Raw genomic sequence first — 21,892 nt, 5'->3', positions numbered from 1 at the left:
CCTACAGAAAACAATAAAATTATAGAATGTGATACAAAATACATTTACCTTGACAAGAATGTTATTTTGTTACCTATGGTAATTAGAATGAAGTAGCAAATTATAATCTGTAGCACTTCACACTCTACACAGTAGGGTCTCAATAAATACTTAGGCAACACATAAACACATATTGCAGTAATAAAGTTCTCACTACTAGCAAAATTTAGAAGAGGATTATCCTCAGATTTTATAGAGCCAAAAGATTACTTCTCTGCTTTTCTATGATAGCTCATAATACTGTGTATCTAAGTGTCCTATCAGCTCTTGAAAATTAACAACAGTTTAATGCTGATTAATTTCCAGCTTTTCTTCCCTATAGTTTCTACATATTTTTTTTTATGATTGCTTAGAGTCACTCCTGTGCTTATTGCATGCATCCTTAGTTGTTTTCCCCTGTGTACCACCCTGTACTCATCGCTATTGAGTTTCATACTGTTTTTGTTGGAGGACTTCTCTAATTTGCCAAGGTCATTTTAAATTCTAGTTTAGGCATCTAAGATCAAACAATTTGACCCCTCTCAATATCACATTGGATGTGCTCTTAGTTCCATTATCCAAGTCCTTAACACACACACACACACACACACACACGTCATGTGAATTCCAATCATAAACTGCACTATTTGGTACTACAGAAAATAGTTTACACTTTTTTTAGGATTTGGACAGCAATCTAGAGTTAGGTGAAAAAGAGCTAGCGTGTAAGCTCTCTACATTGTGTGGGACTGCTTATGGAAAAACAATATTCAGTTCAGGAAGGCAGGCAGATATATACTGTATCTGTGGAGTCATATAGGCATGATTGCAGGGTGACCATCATTCTGAAACCTAGGATCAGAGAAAAGGAAATACAGACTAGGATATCCAAAGAGAAGTTCTGAACAACATGAAAACAGAAATTTTAGAATACAATGCTTAGAAAAAGATGCCAAGTTCAAGAAAAAAGCATAAGAACTTGATAATAAACCAAATAAATTTTATATTTGGGTTCCAGTTCACTTTTCGCTCAAAGTAAAGAATTTTTTCAAAAAAAGAATTTTGGTGATCCTAAGCTCTTAGGTGATGACATTAAGTACCACTACCCAGAATATGGGAAACAAGATTGGAGATATAAGAAATTCTAAGGCCATGCTTAAATTTTTCCTGTGTTTTCTTCATTTTGTTCTATGTTTGAACTTAACGAATGCATATAGATTATTTTAACCAATCATCTTTATAGATTAAAATGACAATTTATTACAAATGAAACATAATGAGATTAATGACTTGTCTAAGGTCACAGAGCTTTTTAAATAAAAGGAGAGTAGTAGTACAAAATGCCTCTTGATGCACAACCAAATGTTCAAAGTGGCATAAGTCCACAGCATCTTTGCCACAGTGTTATGAGGTATTATTTACTCACTCAAGAGTTTTGGCAAAAATGGTAAATTAGCTGTCTCCAAAAGTGTCTCTATCACATGAAATCTCCCTGGAAATTGAAAAGTCACACGTGGATTACACCAATACATTTACACAGTTTTAAAATTGTTCAGTACAAAAATGTCCCATTCATGATAAATCAAGTTTATATAACTGACTATCTTAGCAACCGACATCATATAAATGAAGTCATCTAGAACTGTACAAGTTGGTAATGAATAAGACATTAGTATTTCAGTAAAGGATTATGGGGAAAAAGAAAAAGATCTAATATGTATTGGCATACTTTTTATGTGAGATGCTTTTATAGTACCATGTACAATCCTTAACAATCCTATAAAATATATCCAGTTTGACTACCATTTTATAAATGAAAAATATGAATTCAGAAAGTTTAAATAACTTGATCAAGTTATAAAAGTAGTAAATGCCAGAGCAATTTCATTTTAAATCTTGGGTGTCTCCATTACTTCTCTTATCCTTTATCAAACACATGAAAAGAGAGATATAAGATTATGACTACAAAATGTTCTTTATTCCATGTACACTGAATCCACAATGTGGAAGTCCTACTAACACATATTTCAGCACCACGGTCAGATCCACACCCGTTATAAAATAAAAACTTGAGTCCTGGTGGAAAATAAGAAAGAAATGGGAAAGTGTAGAAGTTATTGGAACACCAAAGTGATAGTCTGTCTCAGCATACATTAGAGTATCTGGATATCCATTCCATAAAGTGAGAACCAGAACTATTTTTTTAAAGATTTCTTAGTTGTCTCTACAGACTTCCCAGGAAAAAGTTTCCACAGGTTTTTCATGCAAAAGGTTTCTGTACTTAAAACATATTTACAGAAATGGCATTATCAAATATCACTTGAAAATGTCAATGCCTTTCCTTAGGCACACAAGGCTTCTATATTTTTCATTTTCCCAATTGTGCTCCTATTATTTCTATGGTACATATTATCCTTCTAACTCATAAACTAGGTTCCATGCATTCATTACTGGTCTGCATTCCAAAACCCTCGAGGGATTTTATCGTAACACATATTCCACTTTGCATCATTTAAAAAGAAAAAAAATGTTTTACACCCCTCCTTTGGATATTCCAAAACATCATTTAATAACAAAAAAAAAACTTATGTCTTAAATAATTACATAAGAAAATTACAGATAACATTTAATAAAAAAATCTAATTTGATAGTTCTAACCAAATTCTTCCTCCATGAAAGTGGTCACCTTTCTTTGTATAATGTAAATAAAAACAGTATCAGAGTCAGTATAACTTACTATCTAAAATCAGAATTATTTGTATCTATTTAAATATGGACTAGTATTTTTCCATGTCTGCAATAATTTTGATGACACCATTTCCTACACTCTGAGATACACTGATTTAAATGAGAGTGAATTTTTTTTTTAAGATTTTATTTATTTTTTGACAGAGGACACAGTGAGAGAGGGAACACAAGCAGGGGGAGTGGGAGAGGGAGAAGCAGGCTTCCTGCTGAGCAGGGAGCCCGATGCGGGGCTCGATCCCAGGGTCCTGGGATCATGACCTGAGCTGAAGGCAGACGCTTAACGACTGAGCCACCCAGGCGCCCCTAAATGACAGTGAATTTTGCTTACAGCTACCATGTGTTTTGGAAGAAACAGCCTGCAGCTAAAGTTGCCTTTTCTGCTGGCTTTACATAGAGGGTGAATTGTAGAATTATAGCTTATTTTCATCGACCTAAACTTAACAGTGTTTTGTATTATAAAAGTTTATTTGTGTTTTTAAAGGGAATTAATAAATAATACTTTTATCACCATCTCAGTTCTGAAAAGTTTGATAAATAAGACAAAGAATAAGGAGTTAGAGACCAAAATATTAGCTTTATAGACAGTAAATGATAAATGAAAGCCCCTATGCTAGCCTGACAGTCAAGAGAGCCTGATTGATAATTGAACCCCAGATTTTCATAGACTTATCCATGCTATAAAATGCACTGCAGTATCAGGGGCTAGTCCTTCCAGAGCAGGACTTGGGATGGGGAGAGAAGTAGTAGTCAGCCTAAATTAGACTTGTGACAAGTTCTCAACAAAATGGAATGTCTTTTCTTTGTGAACATTCACTTCCAAAATGAAAAACAGACAAGCTAATTATGTCAAAATTATTATTCCAAAAAGTACTCATCAGATAGTCCTGGCATTTCCCCTGAGATAAGGAGAAGCCAAGAGTTTCAGTTATTGAGGCCCCTTCAGAGGAGGGAATCTTTAGGAAAGATAAGATGTGTTTTCACTAATATTATTACCCAAATATGTCACGTTTTGTTTGATTTTGTTGTTGTTCTTTTAACAAACTGGGTGTCAACATTAAATCTATAGCCAAGTGGGGTTCTGGCTATTTCCCTTTGGGGAGAATATTGACAGTACTTTAGGACAGTTCTGCTCCCACCTTCATGATGCCAGATACCCAGTCACAACCACTATAGTTTTGTTATCTGTCTGGGATCACTGAAGGATGCAAATAGGTAAAAATACATTACTTTGATCAATTGTAAGTCTTTACTATACTAAGACTAAATAGCCATTCCTTATTCTTTTTCCCATCACAAATATTGTACATTCACTTAGTCCAATATAGCCCATCTAAGCCCTACCATAAAATTGAAGACAACATACTCCAAGAACAAAATACATAGATACTGTAATATTATGCCAGTAACAAAAAGATGACCCAAATTTGAGTATAATCTCCCTCCCATTATGAATTTACAAAGGAAAATTAAAATGTTAAAGATCAAGTCCCCTTACAAAGTAAAGTCCTAAAATGTTAAAACTAAGAGAAATTAAGTCCAAAATGAAATTCTCTGTCTTGCAATATTATATTTCAAATAAATTAATGTAAAAATTTTACCCTCTTCAACTTCATATTCTGTTCAATCTCAGATGAATAAATCTTAATGCCTGAGTTTTGTTCCTTCATTCAGTAGCTACAACCAGGACTCTCTCTCATGGAAATGGGTGTCATTCTTTAGAGCTTTTGGAGTGGTACTAGCTTAATGCCAAGTCTATGATGTGCCTCACTATAGAGTCCAAAGAGTTACTAGTGCACATAATATTTCATAACACAGGGCCTGACCAAGCACAACAAATATAAAAGTCTCATCACCACATCTGGAACAGCTTTGCCTGACAAAATTTTGTTCTCAGAACTCATTTTTCATGCTGTAAGAAACCACTGTGGAGGTTTGATATTAAGAGAGTAAAGAAGAGAGGATGTTGTCAATCTTGAATTTAGTTTTCTTGGAATGACCTGAAGATAACTCATTCTGCCAAGTCTCCAAAATCCTCTGAACTAAAACTCATTCCTATCAAGTGATTAATCATGGAGCTGTGATTACCATATTAATTGCCATTTCCCCTTCAAGCCTTGTGTTTCTAGCACTCTAATACTGACTTGAGTACAGTTTCCATCTGGTGACATAGAGACCACATTCTCATAATAAACAGGCATTTTCATTTCTAGGTCATTTCCACTACTTCCTACATTGCACTATCCTAGGCCTAAGAAACCTGCTTCCTAGAAAATGTTTACCCTCCCACTTGGGTTTCAACTAAAAAGATATCCTCTACAGCTGAAGCTGCTGTTGATATTTCTGAAGCTGAGCCCCAAGGGGTTAAATAAAAATCAGCATGTGAGCAGAGTCTTTTCTTTGCTTTAACATTACAAACTTTGATAGCATCTCATTGTTGCTGCATTTTCTGCAATAGTGGGCTAAGGGTATGGTATTTTGTTTCTTGTTTGACCTTTTTAGTATTTTTCCATTATCTCATTTTATTTTTCTATTCTGGAAGAATCAATTGAAATAGTGAGGCCTATTCAAAACTACTGTCTTAAGTCTGGAACCTAAGTTTAAAGCTTGGTATCCATAGTTTAAACCTAGAACCCCCCTAGTGTTACCAGCACATGTGGAACACAGATGCTGCATAGTTTTAAAGTAGCAAATATCATTCTGCCAACCAGGGCCTAAGTGGCCTGTGAAGACATTCTTTCCCCAATAATTGTATATTTGCCTCAGCTGTGCCTGCTTACTAAGGCCTCTGTGATTTGCCAGCATCTGCCAAGTCATCTGCTAAATCCCTGGCTGCCAGTGTATATACTCTAAGTATAGTTTAAGATCAAGCTGCAGCAGCCTGCATCCTAAAGTCCATCAAATCAGCCAAGACAACCCATACTTTTGCCGAGGCCCATGCAGTCCATGCCATTGCTTGCTAATCTTCCCTCGTGGCAGTCATCTTGCCGCTTGTGCACAAATGCCTCTTACTCAGTGCTCAGACATTAAAAGCCAACACCACCACTGTAAATACCCTCTACCCCCATTACAAGTCCCTCTATACACTAAGGTCAGGGTGCCTTAGACCACAAGGCCCAAAGCCACATGTCCTAGCTCTATCAACTCCTTCCCCTATATTTTTTTCCCCAAAATTGTTGTCTTGTGTTTTGTATCTTAGTGTTGCTCAACTCTGAACCTATTTTGAGGATCATTGAGGGGCTCAATAATTATCACTTTTATTTTTCAGCTTGATTCTAAACTACTTATTTATTCTACTCACTTTAGTTTATTCTATTTATTCTTATTTATTCTATCATTAATTAATGTATTATTTTTATTCTAAACTATTTAGTGAGAAATAAGATAACCAGTAAAGCATTTGGAAGCAAAAATAGTAATCTCAACCCTAATAAGACATAAGTTGAAGGACATAGTTTGGTTAGGAGTGTGTGCATGTGTGTGTGTGTGTGTGTGTGTGTGTGTGTGTGTGTGTGTATGTGTAGAAGAGGATATGATAAGCTACTATTTAGTATATGGAGAAGCAGAACCCTGAAGGAATCTCTATTATATTTATATAATATATATAAAGATTTGACATAGTTGAGCATGTCTAACTTATTCTCCTTAAATTCCACTAGGGTGCAGGAAGTAAAGGGGTGGAAAATGCCAGGAGTGTCATAGCAATTGAGATCTTGTTAACACCAAGAAACATTTGAAATGCAGTGGAAGCATACCAACCTAAAATCAAAGAATTTTGAAAACATTTTTTTTTTCTGGAATATAGACATTTTCCCCATAAAAAAGTGCCATATACAACAGTTAATCTCCCAGGTTGGCCCATTTTAACTATTTTAAGTAAAAAACTGGATCTGAAGCCCAAGAGGGTTAGAGAAACTGACATATACAACAACCTTATTTATTTATTTATTATTTATTTGTTTATTTTTATTTATTTATTTGAGAGAGTGAGAGAGAGCATGAGCTGTGGGAGGGGCAGCGGCAAACAGCCTCATGTGGGACTCGATCCCAAAACCCTGGGATCATGACCTGAGCCAAAGGTAGATGCTTAACCGACTAAGCCACCCAGGTGTCCCTACACCTACCTTATTTAAAAGTAAAATATTTTAAAGTGCTTTGGATATACCACAAAATCCTTTTTTTCTTTACTGTGTCTCTAACATTCTGGAGGGGTTGCCCTGAGCTTCTGGCAATTACTCATAACACCAATGCCTGAGGGCTGGTTCTCTTGTGAAAATGATGGGAGGTGGGAAAGGGGAGAAGTGGCTCAGGGGATAGGAGATGAGACTCCTGTGGTGATTCTGGCATAATAAGTCAATGGAGTAGGAAATAAATCAAGCAGGAGAGATTTAAGGGTTTTCATGGAGGGGAATAAATACGGTGAGTTGTGGAGTACTGGTCATTTTGGTTCCTTTCATTTCCTCCCCTGAAGATATCCCTTTTCCTTCTTTTAGGTCTTCTAACATCACTGGGGATGGTGGGAGAGAAAGGAGAGTCAGGAGTATCTTTACATTATCAAGATGAACTTTTCTTCTCCATATGTACATTTTGTTTTATTTAAGAAAATGTATAATGTTGAACATCTGGATGGTTTCAAAGAAAAGAAAACATAATTTTCCCCCAGTATTTCCATTAACTTCTTCACCTGCCACTCTGTCCTGAATTTGTCACCACTTTGGAGAAGTGTAATCAACAATGTCTTCAATATGGAGGGGATTTGAGGTGGAGAAATTTTTAGTAGAAAAGGAAAGAACTTCTTAGGGCTATTTTGTTGGGCAGTTTATTTACTTGCCAGAAATAGGGATGTTATGGCTGCAGCAAAAGATTTCTATTAAATTGCATATTATAACATTAAATTTTATCCAGGGCAATGTAACAAAGTATATATTAAAAGAAAGAATATTCCTTCAAACCATGTCAAAAGAGGAATTTTATAGCAGTCATTATAACAATTATATCAGATTAAAATTATTAAAAATAAATAAAAAAACAGAAATAAATAAATTTGAAACATTCAGATTCTGAATTTTCTAAATTTTTACTTAGCTATAACTTTGTATAGTGTCTTAGTTAAAATGCATTTTTATTGCATTCAACAAAGCATATTTAATTACAGGTATTTTCCGTTAATGAAAATCCAAGTCTGTTTTCATAATTTTGTCATATAGACTTCCATGAAAAGAAAAAAAAGGAAAGTTTCAATCCCACCTTAAAGAGACTTTTATTATGTATGATATTTATCCCTTTAAATTTACAAAACACTAAACAAAACTTGAAAAATATATGTTCTTTTGTTTTTTGTTTTGAAATTGAATGACTAGTTTGACCCTGAGTACATACTGTCAATCTCCACTGACTGCAAAACATAGAAAAATATATAATTGCTAATTGATGATAGATAAATATAGACATACATAGGATAGATAAATGGCATATTTTTCATAAATTGTGATGGAATGGTTTGTGTTTTGTCTTATTTGAGGTTTACTTGCAATGAGCAGGAATGCTTTTACTTTTATTTTGTGACTTAAAATATATGTTGTTTATGTGCAAATGAAATTCACCTTAATTATAATAATGCTCATCTTGAAAGAATATATCAGAACTTATACTAACCATCCTTGGATGCACATATGTTCAAATACCTTCTCTCTTCCCCCTCCGGACACACATCATACCCTGATTGAGAAAAGCCACTTCATTAAGATAATTGTTTAAAAAAAATGATATGAGCTGTTTTGCTGAATCTTGAGTTTATTTTACAATGTTTTCTTCTTAAAGTTCCTAAATTTGTGTTGACATTTATTTCTATATAGCTTCCATTAAGCTTTTGCTTTTTGTTATAAGCTCTGGATTAGGAAAAAATGGGTTTCTTTAAATTGTTAATCTTTAATGATCATTATGCTCATTTCAAAGTTGTAACATTTCACAGCAAATGGCTTTTTAGAGAGCTCTGCCGATTTGCAATTTGTTTTATCAGAAACTTCTTCAATTTTTATTTTCCCAATTATTCTCTTTGAAATTAAAGAACTATATAATTGTATCTTCATTTCTTTAAAATAGCATTTAAGACATTTGAACAATTTTCAACTATTTTCTACATTCCTACTCAGCATTTTATTAAAGTTACCTAAGTTTAAATTACTATTTTTCTTCCTGCTTCCTTTAGCAGTGATAAGAACAGACTCTGTTTGCTATAATTGATGCATGTTTCTTTCTCAAATTCTTTTTTTGCTTTAAGTTAATCATTTATATATAAATAATTATATATAAATATATAAAATTATATATAAATATATGCATATATTTAGATATATATTTATACATATGAATATATAGATATGCTATTTACATATGCATACACATATTTATTGTATATATTTACATATATAACATATACATATATACACTATACATAGATGTATATATACATCTATGATATTGCATATAATATATATATAAATATAAATACATGTATTTATTTAATTACTTCCTATTGCTATACTCCCTATTCTGTCCTATTGTGTGCATTTTTTTAAGCTTTTAAGTGCTTTCTCTTTCCCTCCTCCCATGATATTGTGCATTGTATCTTTCCCTTGTTTTATCATTAACTTCTGAATGCATTCTTTCTTTGTTGTTTTACTTCTCTTTCACTTGCTTGTATGAGAAAGTGTCTCTGTTTTTTTTATTATTATGTTCAATTAGCCAACATATAGTACATCATTAGTTCTTAATGTAGCGTTCAATGGTTTATCAGTTGCATATAACACCCAGTGCTCATCACCACACATGCCCTCCTTAATACCCATCACCAGTTACCCCATCCCCCCATGCCCCCTCCCTTCTCTAACTCTCAGTTTGGTTCCTGGAGTCCAGAGTCTCTCATGGTTTGTCTCCCTCTCCGATTTCTTCCCATTCAGTTTTCCCTCCCTCCCCCTGTGGTCCTCTGCACTATTCCTTATGTTCCACATATGAGTGAAACCATATGATAATTGTCTTTCTCTGTTTGCCTTATTTCACTTAGCATAATCCCCTCCAGTTCCAACCATGTCAATGCAAATGGTTGGTATTCATCCTTTCTGATGGCTGAGTAATATTCCATTGTATATATGAACCACATCTTCTTTATCCATTCATATGTTGAAGGGCATCTCGGCTCTTTCCACAGTTTGGCTATCATGGACATTGCTGCTGTGAAATTGGGGTGCATGTACCCCTTATTTTTTCCTACTTCTGTATCTTTGGGGTAAATACCCAGTAGTGCAATTGCTGGGTCGTAAGGTAGCTCTATTTTTAACATCTTGAGGAGCTTCCATACTGTTTTCCTGAGTGGCTGTACCAGCTTGCATTCCCACCAACAGTATAAGAGGGTTCCCCTTTCTCCACATCCTTGCCAACACTTGTTGTTTCCTGTTTCGTTAATTTTTGCTATTCTAACTGGTGTAAGGTGGTATCTCATAGTGGTTTTGATTTGTATTTCCCTGATGGCTAGTAATGTTGAATATTTTTCATGTGTCTATGAGCCATTTGTATGTCTTCTTTGGAGAAGTGTCTGTTCATGTTTTCTGCCCATTTATTGATTAGATTTATTGTTTTTTTGGGTGTTGAGTTTGATAAGTTCTTCATAGATCTTGGGTACCAGCTCTTTATAGAAAGTGTCTCTGTTAATATCACATGCCTGATTTCTTTTCAAGTCTCTTTAGAGAATTCAAAATTTGAAATTCTAATATTCTAGTTCTTATATTTTTTACTGAGAGCTTTCTGCAGACATGATGTGTTTGGAAAATTCTCGGCTAGAAAAGACAAAACTAAGTAAAAATAGCCTTGGCTGAAACATACTGTGTTTTTGTTAACTGGGTTAATTGTGATGAAATCAGTGAATGACAGTTGGAAAATTGAAATACCTCAAAGTCCAGAATTTTACATGTATTATCTAAAAAGAAAACACATTTAAGTGCTAATTATTCTCTTTAAAAAATGTTATGTTGATTTTGGAGGACCAGAGAACTTATAAAATTCCTACCTATAAATGCATATTAGAAATAACATACTACATGTTTTCAATGTAATTTTAGTTCCAGTTATTAAAAAAATTGACAAATCTACATTTAAGAAAAAAATATTCCCCTTGTTTCTTTCAGTGAATCTATAAAACTCAAATATATTTTTTCATCTTTCTAATTAAGCATTCAACCATATCCAGCATTTGTATTTCTAAGAGTGTTTATATAAAAGATACCTTGCATAAACCCTTGCACCAACATCAGATTGTATTAAAAGATGCAAGTTGGACATAGTCTATTTAACTTTTTATGATAAAGATCCATTCAAAACTCATTTTACTTTTCTATTAGCTTTCTGATTATTACAACCAATTTGTTTTTTCCCCTAAGATTCTTTACATGCATTTCTGTTTTACATGTCAGATATTTCAGAAGATCTACCTTAATGTCTTTTTGAATTGTAAAAACATTTGCTCTTTTTGATATCACTCACCAAAGAGTCCATATTCTACCTTACATTGTGAAGATGCCCTGTCCAGCAATTAGGAACCATATAATTTCCAATCTCTATGTCACTTTCAAATGAGGAGTTAAAGATAGGCATGAGTTTTTTACACACTCCCTTTTCACACCTTTACAATCTTTGCACCTACATGTTCCAGATAAGAAGGAAGAGGGCTGCTGATCTCTATATAAGACTTTCACTAAAAACTGTGTCAGAGGTTTCCAAGACTGTCACCAGATTCAGTTATTTGCTAGAAGACTCACAGGGCCCAGAAATCATTGTATACATAATTATGGTTTATTCAGCAAATGGATAAAAAGCAAAGTGATCAAAGGAAAATGGTGCATGGGGCAAAGTCTGGAGGAAACCAGATGTAAGCTTCCAAAAGTTCTCCTTCAGCATAGGATATGGTTAATTTCTCTAGCAACAAGATAAGGAAAGCTGTTGGAAGTATTGTCTACCCCTGAAGTCACCTGAGCCTAAGATACCAAGGCTTTTACTGGGGGTCCATCATGTAGGTATACAGTCATTGCCTGCAAGACCAGTTACTGAAGCCCCAGACACCCAGAAGAAGGACAAGTGTTCATCATAAATCACATTGTTTGTTCATATTCTCTAGACAGACTGGTATAATACAGTTCAAGGACACAGGTATTCAAAACACTTTTATCAGTTAGAATCCAAATATATTTTAACAGCTTTATTGAGCTATATATCACATACCATACAAATCACCCATTTAAAATGTACAATTCACTGGTTTTATTCTATTCATAGATATGTACAACCATTACCACAATTTTAGAACATTTTCATTACTGGAACTGTGGTTTCCAGTTCTGCATGTAAGAAGCTTAGAAGTCAACACTCTGTCTTAACAACAAGTAAACAAGCTGAACAGACTGAAAAATCAACCCTTCTCAGATCAGTAAGAGAGGGAAGACACAGGAAAAACTACTGATCTTAAGATTAGAGAGACAGAGAAGTGAATGAATATAGGGAGTCATAGCTTACCTGGAGCAGACACTCACAAATGGAAACACCTGTGGGAACCAGTACAGAGGTAGGAAAACTTGAACTGTACTTATACTTGAAAACTTGAATTTCTGGAGGCTCAGTGCAAACAACTCTGGGAATTAAAAACTCCAAGGGGACCCAGTCATAGGAGAAACCCCCACAATACCTTAGATTCACTTCAAGGAGCTTCATCAGATTCCCACAATAAATATCAGAAAAAAGATCCCCTGGGGCTTACAGCAAGGAAAGGGAAAAAGAAACCATTTTGAAACATGCCAGAGCACTCTGTTTTTCTTAAGAAGGCCTACCCTCAGAGGAAATTAGTTAACCAAAGACTAAACTGCTGGGATATTATCAGAATGTAAGTGATTGTGTTAGGGAAATACCCAGCTCAAGCCCATGCTAGCCATCCTGTCCCACCTACTGGGGGAGAACAAAACCAAAGAACCACTTGTGAAGATCATAGTGAAGATCATGATCACAGGCTCACTAAAAGACTAAGACCTAATCATAAGACTACAAAATGTTTCTCTTCACCACACACCTATCTATGTAGAAATCTGAAAATTCAACAAAAATATTTCTGTAACTATTAAATGATTACGGCAAGGTTACAGAATGCCAGGTTAATATACAAAGTCAATTGATTTTCTACATGCCAGCAATGAACAAGTGGATTTGAAATTAAAAACACAATACCTAGCCAACATTTGTTGTCTCCTATGTTGTTAATTTTAGCCATTCTGATAGGTGTGAAATGATATCTCATTGTAGTTTTGATTTGTAATTCCCTGATGATTGATATTGAGCATATTTTCATGTATCTGTTACCCTGTTAGCCATCTGTATGTCTTTTTTGGAAAAATGTCCATTCGTGTCTTCTGCCCATTTCTTAACTGAATTATTTCCTTTTTTGGTGTTGAGTTTGTTAAGTTCTTTATAGATTTTGGATACTAACCTTTTATCAGATATGTCGTTTACAAATATCTTCTCCTATTCCTAAAGGTTGTTGATTGTTTCCTTCACTATGCCGAAGCTTTTTATCTTGATGAAGTCCCAATAATTCATTTTTGCCTTTGTTTCCCTTGCCTCAAGAGATGTATATAGTAAGAAGTTGCTATGTCAAAGAGGTTGCTGCCTATGTTCTCCTCTTGGATTTTTATGGTTTCAGGTCTCATATTTAGGTCTTTAATCCATTTTGAATTTATTTTTGTGTATGGTGTAAGAAAGTGGTCCAGTTTCATTCTTCTGAATGTTATTGCCCACTTTTCCCAACACCATTTGTTGAAGAGACTTTTTTCATTGTATATTCTTTCCTAGTTTGTCAAAGATTAGTTGACCATAGAATTGAGGGTCCATTTCTTGGTTCTCTATTCTGTTCCTTTGATCTATGTGTCTGTTTTTGCGCCACTACCATATAGTCTTGATCACTACTGCTCTGTAATATAGCTTGAAGTCCAGATTTGTGATGTCTCCAGCTTTGTTTTTCTTTTTCAAGACTGCTTTGGCTATATGGGGTCTTTTGTGGTTTCATACAAATTTTAGGATTGTTCGTTCTAGCTCTGAAAAATTCTGGTGGTATTTTGATAGGGATTACATTAAATGTGTAAATTGGATAGTATAGACATTTTAACAATATTTTTTCTTCTGGTCCATGAACATGGAATGTTTTCCAGTTATTTGTGTCCACTTCAGTTTCTTTCACCAGTATTTTATAGTTTTAGAGTACAGATGTTTTACCTCTTTGGTTAGGTTTATTCCTAGGTATCTTATGGATTTTGGTGCAATTGTAAATGGAATCGATTCCTTAATTTCTCTTTCTGCTCTTTCACTTTTGGTGTATAGAAATGCAACAAATTTCTGTATGTTAATTTTCTATCTTGTGACTTCTTCCTTGCCAATTTGGATGCCTTTTATTTCTTTTTGTTGTCTGATTGCTGAGGATAGGACTTCCAGTATTAAGTTAAATAACAGTGGTGAGAGTGGACAACACTGTCTTATTCCTGACTGTAGAGGAAAAGCTCTCAGTTTTTCCCTATTGAGGATGATATTAGCTGTGGGTGTTTCATATATAGCCTTTATGATGTATGTTCCCTCTATCCCTATTTTGTTGACTGTTTTTATCATGAATGTATGTTGTACTTTAAGGGGAACCCTCTTATGCTGTTGGTGGAAATGCAAACTGGCATAGCCACTCTGAAAAACAGTATGGAGTTTCCCCCAAAAGCTAAAAATAGAACTACCCTATGATCCAGCAATTGCACTCTGGGTATTAACCCAGAGGATAAAAAAGTACTCATTCGAAGGGATATATGCACCCCAGTATCTATAGCAGCATTATCAACAATAGCCAAATTATGAAAAGAGCCCACATCTCCATTGACTGATGAATGGATAAAGAAGAGGTGGCATCTATATATATAATGGAATATTACTCAGCCATAAAAAAGAATGAAATCTTGTCATTTGGAGCAATGTGGATGGAGCTACAGAGTATTATGCTAAGCAAAATAAGTCAGGGACAGAAAAAGGCCATATGATTTCACTCATATTTGGAATGTAAGAAACAGAACAGATGAACATTGTGGTGGGGGGAAGAGAGGCAAACCAGGAAATAGACTCTGAGCTATATAGAACAAACTGAAGGTTACTAGAGGGGAGATGGGCAGGTGGATGGGTTAAATGGGAGATGGGAATTAAGGACAGCACTTGTGATGAGTACCAGGTATTGCATGTAAGTGATGAATCACTAGATTCTGCACCTGAAACTAATATTGCACTGTTTGTTAACTGTAATTTAAATAAAAATTTGGAAAAAAAACCCACAATACCATTTACATTAGCACTCCCAAAAATGAAGTACTTAGATGAACAAAAAACAAACAAATAAACAAAAACTAAATAAATGGAGAGATATTCTATTTTCATTGATAGGATGATTCAATATTATCAAAATGTAAATTCCTCCCAATTTCATATATATATATATAAAATTGTAAATTTAAATTCCTCCCAATTTCATATATATATATATAAAATTCCTCCCAATTTTATATATATATATAAACTCTCTTTGTCTCTCTCTCTATATATATAGTTCAATGTAATACCAATCAAAATCCCAGCAGGTTATTTTATAGATATCAAAAAATGAATTCTAAAATTTATATAGAGAGACAAAATATCCAGAATAGCCAACACAATAGTGAGGGAGAAGAACAAAGTTGGAGGGATGATGCTACCTGACTTCAAGACTTACTACACAGCTATAGTAATCAAGGCAGTGTGACATTGACAAAAGAACAGGCAAATAGATTAATGGACCAAAACAGAGATCCTGAAAATAGACCCCCATAAATATAGTCAATTGATCTTTGACAAAGAAGCAAAGGCAATACAATGGAGCAGAGATAGTCTCTGCAACAAATGGTGCTTAAAGACTGGGCATCCACAGGCAAAAACATGAGCCTAGACACAAACCTTACCCTTCACAAAAAATAACTCACCTACATGTAAAACAGAAAACTATAAAACTCCTTGAAGATAGCATAGGAGAAAACCTAGGTTACCTTGGCTATGGTAAAGTCTTTTCACCACACCACCAAAGGCAAGATGCATGAAAAAAAAAAATGATAAGCTGGACTTCATTAAAATTAAAAGCTTTTGCTCAATGAAAGTTGTTATCAAGAGAATTAGAAGACAAGCAACAGACCGGGAAAATTATTTTTCAAAAAAATGTACCTGCTAACCATTATCCAAAATATACAAACAACTCTCTCTTTTTTAAAAAGATTTATTTATTTGAGAGAAAGAGAGAGAGAGAGGATGCTTGAGCATGAGTGGGGGGAGGGGCAGAGGGAGACCCTGAGGCAGGGCTCAATACAGGGCTGGATGCCAGGCTCTGGCTCTATCTCATGACCCATTCCATTACGATCTGAGCCAAAACCAAGAGTTGGTCGCTTAACTGATTGAGCCACCCAGGTGCCCCTTAAATATACAAAGAGCTCTTAAAACTCAATAATAGGAAAACAAACAATTCAATTTAAAAATAAGCCAAAGATAGGGGTGCCTGGGTGGCTCAGTCAGTTAAGCATCTGACTCTTGATTTTGGCTTGGGTCATGATCTTGGGTCCTGGGATCAAGTCCTGCATTTGGTTCCATGCTCAGCAGAGCATGGAGCCTCACTCTCCCTCTTCCTCTGTCCCTCTCCCCACTTGTGCTCTCTCTCTGTCTAAAACAAAAGTAAATAAATCTTTAAAAAAATAATAATAGGGGTGCCTCTGTGGCTCAGTCAGTTAAACATCTGCCTTCGGCTCAGGTCATGATCCCAGGGCCCAGGGATCAAGCTCTATATCGGGCTCCCCTCTCAGCAGGGAGTCTGCTTCTCCCTCTCCCTCTTTGTGCACTCTCACTCTCACTCTCTCTCTCTCAAATAAATTAAATCTTTTAAAAAAATAATAATAAATAAAAATAAGCCAAAAACCTTAACAGACACCTTACCAAAGAAAATACACAAATGGTAAATACACATATGAAAAGATGCTCCACAGTATATGTTGTCAGGAAAATGCAAATTAAAACAACAGTGAGATACACTCACACACTTATTAGAATGGCCAAACTCCAGAACACTGACAAGGCCAGATCCTGGTAAGCAAGTGGAGCAACAGGAACTCTCACACACTGCTGGTAAGGATGTGAAATAGTACAGGCACTTGGAAGACAGTTTAGAAGTTTCTCACAAAACTAAACATACTCTTAATATATAATCTAGCCATCACTCTCCTTGATATTTACTCAAATAAGTACAGAATCATGTCCACACAAAAACCTGCACATATGTGCTTATAGTAGCTTTAGTCTAATTTGCCAAAAGTTGGAAACAACAGTATGTCCTTCAGTAGGAGAGTGGATAAATAAATTGTGGTACACATAAATACTAGAATATTCATTTAGCACTAAAAAGAAATGAGCTATCAAGCAATGAAAAGACAATGAAGAACCTTAAATATTAGTATATTAGCATATATATTAACATTTTAGTAAGTAAAAGAAACCAATATAGAAAGGTTATATGATTCCAAGTACATGACATTCTGAGAAAGACAAAACTCTGAGACAATAAAAAAATATGTGATTAGCAGGGGTGGGCATGGTTGGGAAAATGAATAGGTAGAGCACAGAGGATTTTTAGTACAGTGAAAATACTCTGTATGATATTTTATAATGATGAATATATGTCCTTATATATTCATTCAAACCCATAGAATGTATAACACCAAGAGTGAACCCTAAGGTAAACTATTGACTTTATAGACTATGATGCATCAATGTAGGTTTCCTTTGTTTAAAATGTTCTCTTCTGGTGGGTGATGTTGATAATGGGGGAGGCTATGTATGTGTGGGGGCAGGGGGTATAGGGGAAATCTCTGTATCTCCCTCTCAATTTTCTTGACAACCTAAAGCTACTCTAAAAAAATAAAATCTTAAAAAAAATTCTTTACCCTTTAGCTTTCAACTCCCTATGATCCCAGCCACCTTCCAAGCCATAAGCAACTGGCCATCTACTTTCTGCTTCTATATCTTTGCTTATTCTAGATTTGCAGTGAATCCCTGACAGGGCTAATGCTGTGGCTTGACTGGCTCATGTGATTTTTATTTTGATTACAAGACACATTTCAGCAAGAACCCATCAAGGAACTTTGAAGAACAAGATTTATTACTCACAGGTCCTGGAGATATTATGGCATGCCAAGGACACACAGGGAGGTCAAGGTAGGGGGAAGCAGGTGAGAGCGACAGAAGATTGAGAGGGAAAGAGACAGAGACAGACTCTGAACTTGGGGTTCTGCTTTTATTAGGGTTCACAGGTGGAGTGTCTCGGGTTTCATGGGTTCACTTTTCATTGGCTAATTTAAAGCATAAGAGCAGGAATTGGGGTTGGGAATGTAGAAGCAGGGTTATTCAAGCAGTCAGTTACCTCAGTTAACCAAGCCTTTTTGAGAAAGGAAACTTCATGGTGGGGTTGGCCTAATTCCTTACCTGGTTGTTTTGCTAGTAGTTGGGTCATGCAGCTGGTAATATATTTATTCAAGATGATTGTCTTTTAATAAAAATTCCTTGGCCATCAAACACTTCATGTCAGCCCCTTACACAACAACAACAACAAAACTTGATGTCAAGCACTTACACTACACAGAGAATCTAAATTATCACATTTGTTTTATATGATTTCCACCACTTTTGCTGGGGATCAGGTAGAACTCCCCCAGGATAGAACTTCACTATGTCTTTCTAGCAGGAATTTCAAAATTTCTTTGGAGAGTGCTAGATGTATTTGTCCATTTTTGCCATTTTGAATGTGGTAATCCTGCCTTGGATCTACCACTGTATATTTTCTATGTATGTTTATGGAGAGATGATAAGTTGATGCCTTGTCATTTTAGGCCATTGAGCTCTGGACTCAAAGGAACCATAATTGAACACATGAAGAAACTATGTGACATTACTTGAGGTTTTGTGATATCTTGGATATTCCCCATTTGCTCATTCTACATTTACTTTCCACCCTTCTCCATCCCGCTCTGTGTAGCAGAGACTGACCTCTATGTACTTTATCAATCTGGTTTTCTTGCCTTCTGTCTGCTAGTTGTGTTCAGCCAATGGAATGCACAGGTCAGAAACTAGAGGGAGTAAACTGAGAGAGATACATACAGGTTTCTTATCCCTCTCTTGTTTCTCTCTGCTGGATTGAGGTTTTTTGTGTTTTGTTGTTGGTGCTGCTGTTTTGTTTTGTTTTCTTTTGTTCTTAAACATGTGTGTTTCTCTACTGGGGTCCACAGCTTCTGGTCAAGTGTTACACAACTGTACTTCTAAGAGCATTCTGATAACCATTCCCTTCTTTACCCCTTCAGATCTAAGGGTGTTAATTGCTTCCTGCTGCTTCAAGTTCAGGGTGCTTCACCATTCTTTAGGCTTCCCTTAATTCTGCCAACTCCTGAGTAAATACTTCTGTTTGGCAGGGCTGAATGTGTGGGAAGAAATAAGCAAAGGACCATTTGGTTTTAGTAAGTCTAACCATGCCACAGAGGGTAATTTTGCATATCCCATGTACTTCAATGTTTCTCAACCTACCTCTTTAATGTTGGGTTAGTGGGCATATGCTTGATTCCAGGCAATAGATTATGATAGGAGGTGACCTGCATCATTTGCAAGCAGAGGCAGTTAAGAAGAGGAGTAAATTCTTCATGCTGTATTTTCTTTTGACTTAGACACAACTGAAGCCAGGTTCTCTCAGGATGAAGAGTTGCCCTATCAATATCAGCCCTCCAAACTTTCTTAGGTAAAGCCATGAGACTTCTGGGTTACAAAACATAAGATATATTAGACTAAGTAATAAAATTTTGACATACCAGTACTACTTCACGTGTTTTATAGTAAAGATACATCTGCACAAGAATAAAGTCCATATGTAAAGTGTTTCTCTGTCACATCATTTGTAACAGCAAAAGACTAGAAACTACTAAAGAGTCCACAAATAGAAACAAGTTAAATAAACTCTGGTTTAAACACACAGATACAGAAAAATTATAGACTATAATGCTAAGTTACCTGAATACTCCTTATAGAATGCCAGCTTTTGTAAGAGGAAGAAATATAAATATATATTCCTGTTTGCTTCATTGGTATGAAGAAAAATTAACATAATAACAAAACCATAGTCAGTACAGTGGTCTCAAGGTGAATGAAGTTTGGGTGAAAGTGAGAATTCTAAATGTATAGCTTTTAAATTATTTTGAACCATTTTTCAACCATTGAATGTAATAATAATTTATTTAACAAATAACAATTTAATATTTTTATCTCTAACATCAGAAAAATAAAAATAAATAAGAAGAATGGAGTACATATTCCCCAAAAAATGAATCAATGGAACACCAAAGAAAGCCCCAAAAGAAATACAAGTTGAAGGAAATATTCAGCCTTTGACGTCTGTAGGTAGAGGATCAGTTTGTTTCAATAATGATGCTGGAGGGATTAAATACCTATTAAAAACTGTAGACACTATATGTGTCTCATGGCATATATTAAAATAAGATATGATTTAAAGATTTACTTTTTGAGGAATTATAATAATTATATATTAGGTATATGGAATTATGTATTTTATATATGGAATTATATATGTGTATATATATATAAAGATTGGCTTATAGAAAATAAAAATACAAGATCTCTGCATGTCAAAAATTATAAAATTTAAAAACAAAAGACTTAGGCAAAAAATGTAAGAGAATATAATTTTTTAAAAAATAGTAACAGAAAAGTTTGATATCCTTAAACAACAAAGACATAAGGTGTTCACTGGAAAAAAATATAATAGATAAATAGAAAAAAAAGCAGTTATGACTAGAAACTTTCAAAGGAGGAAATACAAGTAATAATTAAATTTAAGAAGTCCAATGTTAGTTGTAATCAATTGATGACCAGATATCATTCACTTAGTTGTAATAATTAAAAATGATTTTTTAAAAATGCACAATAATTTACAGTTGCCCAGAGAATACATGTTCTAATGTGCTTATAGGCATATAAATAGGTAAATAGGCAACTTAGCAACACATATCAAAAGCCCTAAGACTATGAGAAAATATGGATGTTTCCCCAATTTTGGGCTATTGCAAGCAACAATTTTTTGTACACAATGTCAGCTATTTTCTCCAATTTTTAGGTGAAATATTACTTGATATAGTGTTAATTTTTAGTATGTATATAAACAATTATTATAACTTTATTATATCATAATATATAATACACATTAATATATATTTATATATTTTATTATATATAATTATATATTTATATAATGTATATAATTTAATGTAAATATATATGTTATATATATTATATATAATATAAATACTATAAATATATTTACATATATTTATAGCTACATGTTTTATTCTATGAAATGTTTTCTTGTGTTGATTTCACAACTGCCAGTGTTTTCACTTGGAAAAAACTATCAGGAGCAAACGGTTTTTAATATGATGGTTTCTTTCCCATTAGTTTTGAGAACAAGAATCAGTAAAAGGACTATCTATACATTTCTCCAAAATGATCTCTCATTCAACAATTAATGAGCATCTACCATATATCAGGTATGGTATTAGGTGCTAGAATAAAGCAGCAAACTATAAAAACAAGACAAACAAATGGGAAAAAAATCCTGCCTTTATAGAGAAACTAATATTCTAGTGCATTTTAAACCACTGAAAAGATTATAGACTCTGTAATCAGATACGTTAAAATAATCAAAATAAAAACATACCTTCACATGTCCCTACCACTTGCTTTTTTTTAAATAATCACATACAACTAATCATCTTTCTTGTCCTTTTCCAACCCAGTAATTCTTCTTCTTTGTAATAACAATAAAATACTCATTAAATAATTAATTCTCGAGAGACAATATTAAGGTAAAATATTTTCAATTCCTCAAGCTCATCATTGATACATATCCTTCAGTATTCACTTATGTCTATAATTCTGCATTAAAATACTA

Source organism: Phoca vitulina, unplaced genomic scaffold (genome assembly GCF_004348235.1).
Source record: "Phoca vitulina isolate PV1807 unplaced genomic scaffold, GSC_HSeal_1.0 scaffold8, whole genome shotgun sequence".
NCBI lineage: Eukaryota > Metazoa > Chordata > Mammalia > Carnivora > Phocidae > Phoca > Phoca vitulina.
Note: the sequence above shows the minus strand (reverse complement) of the source record.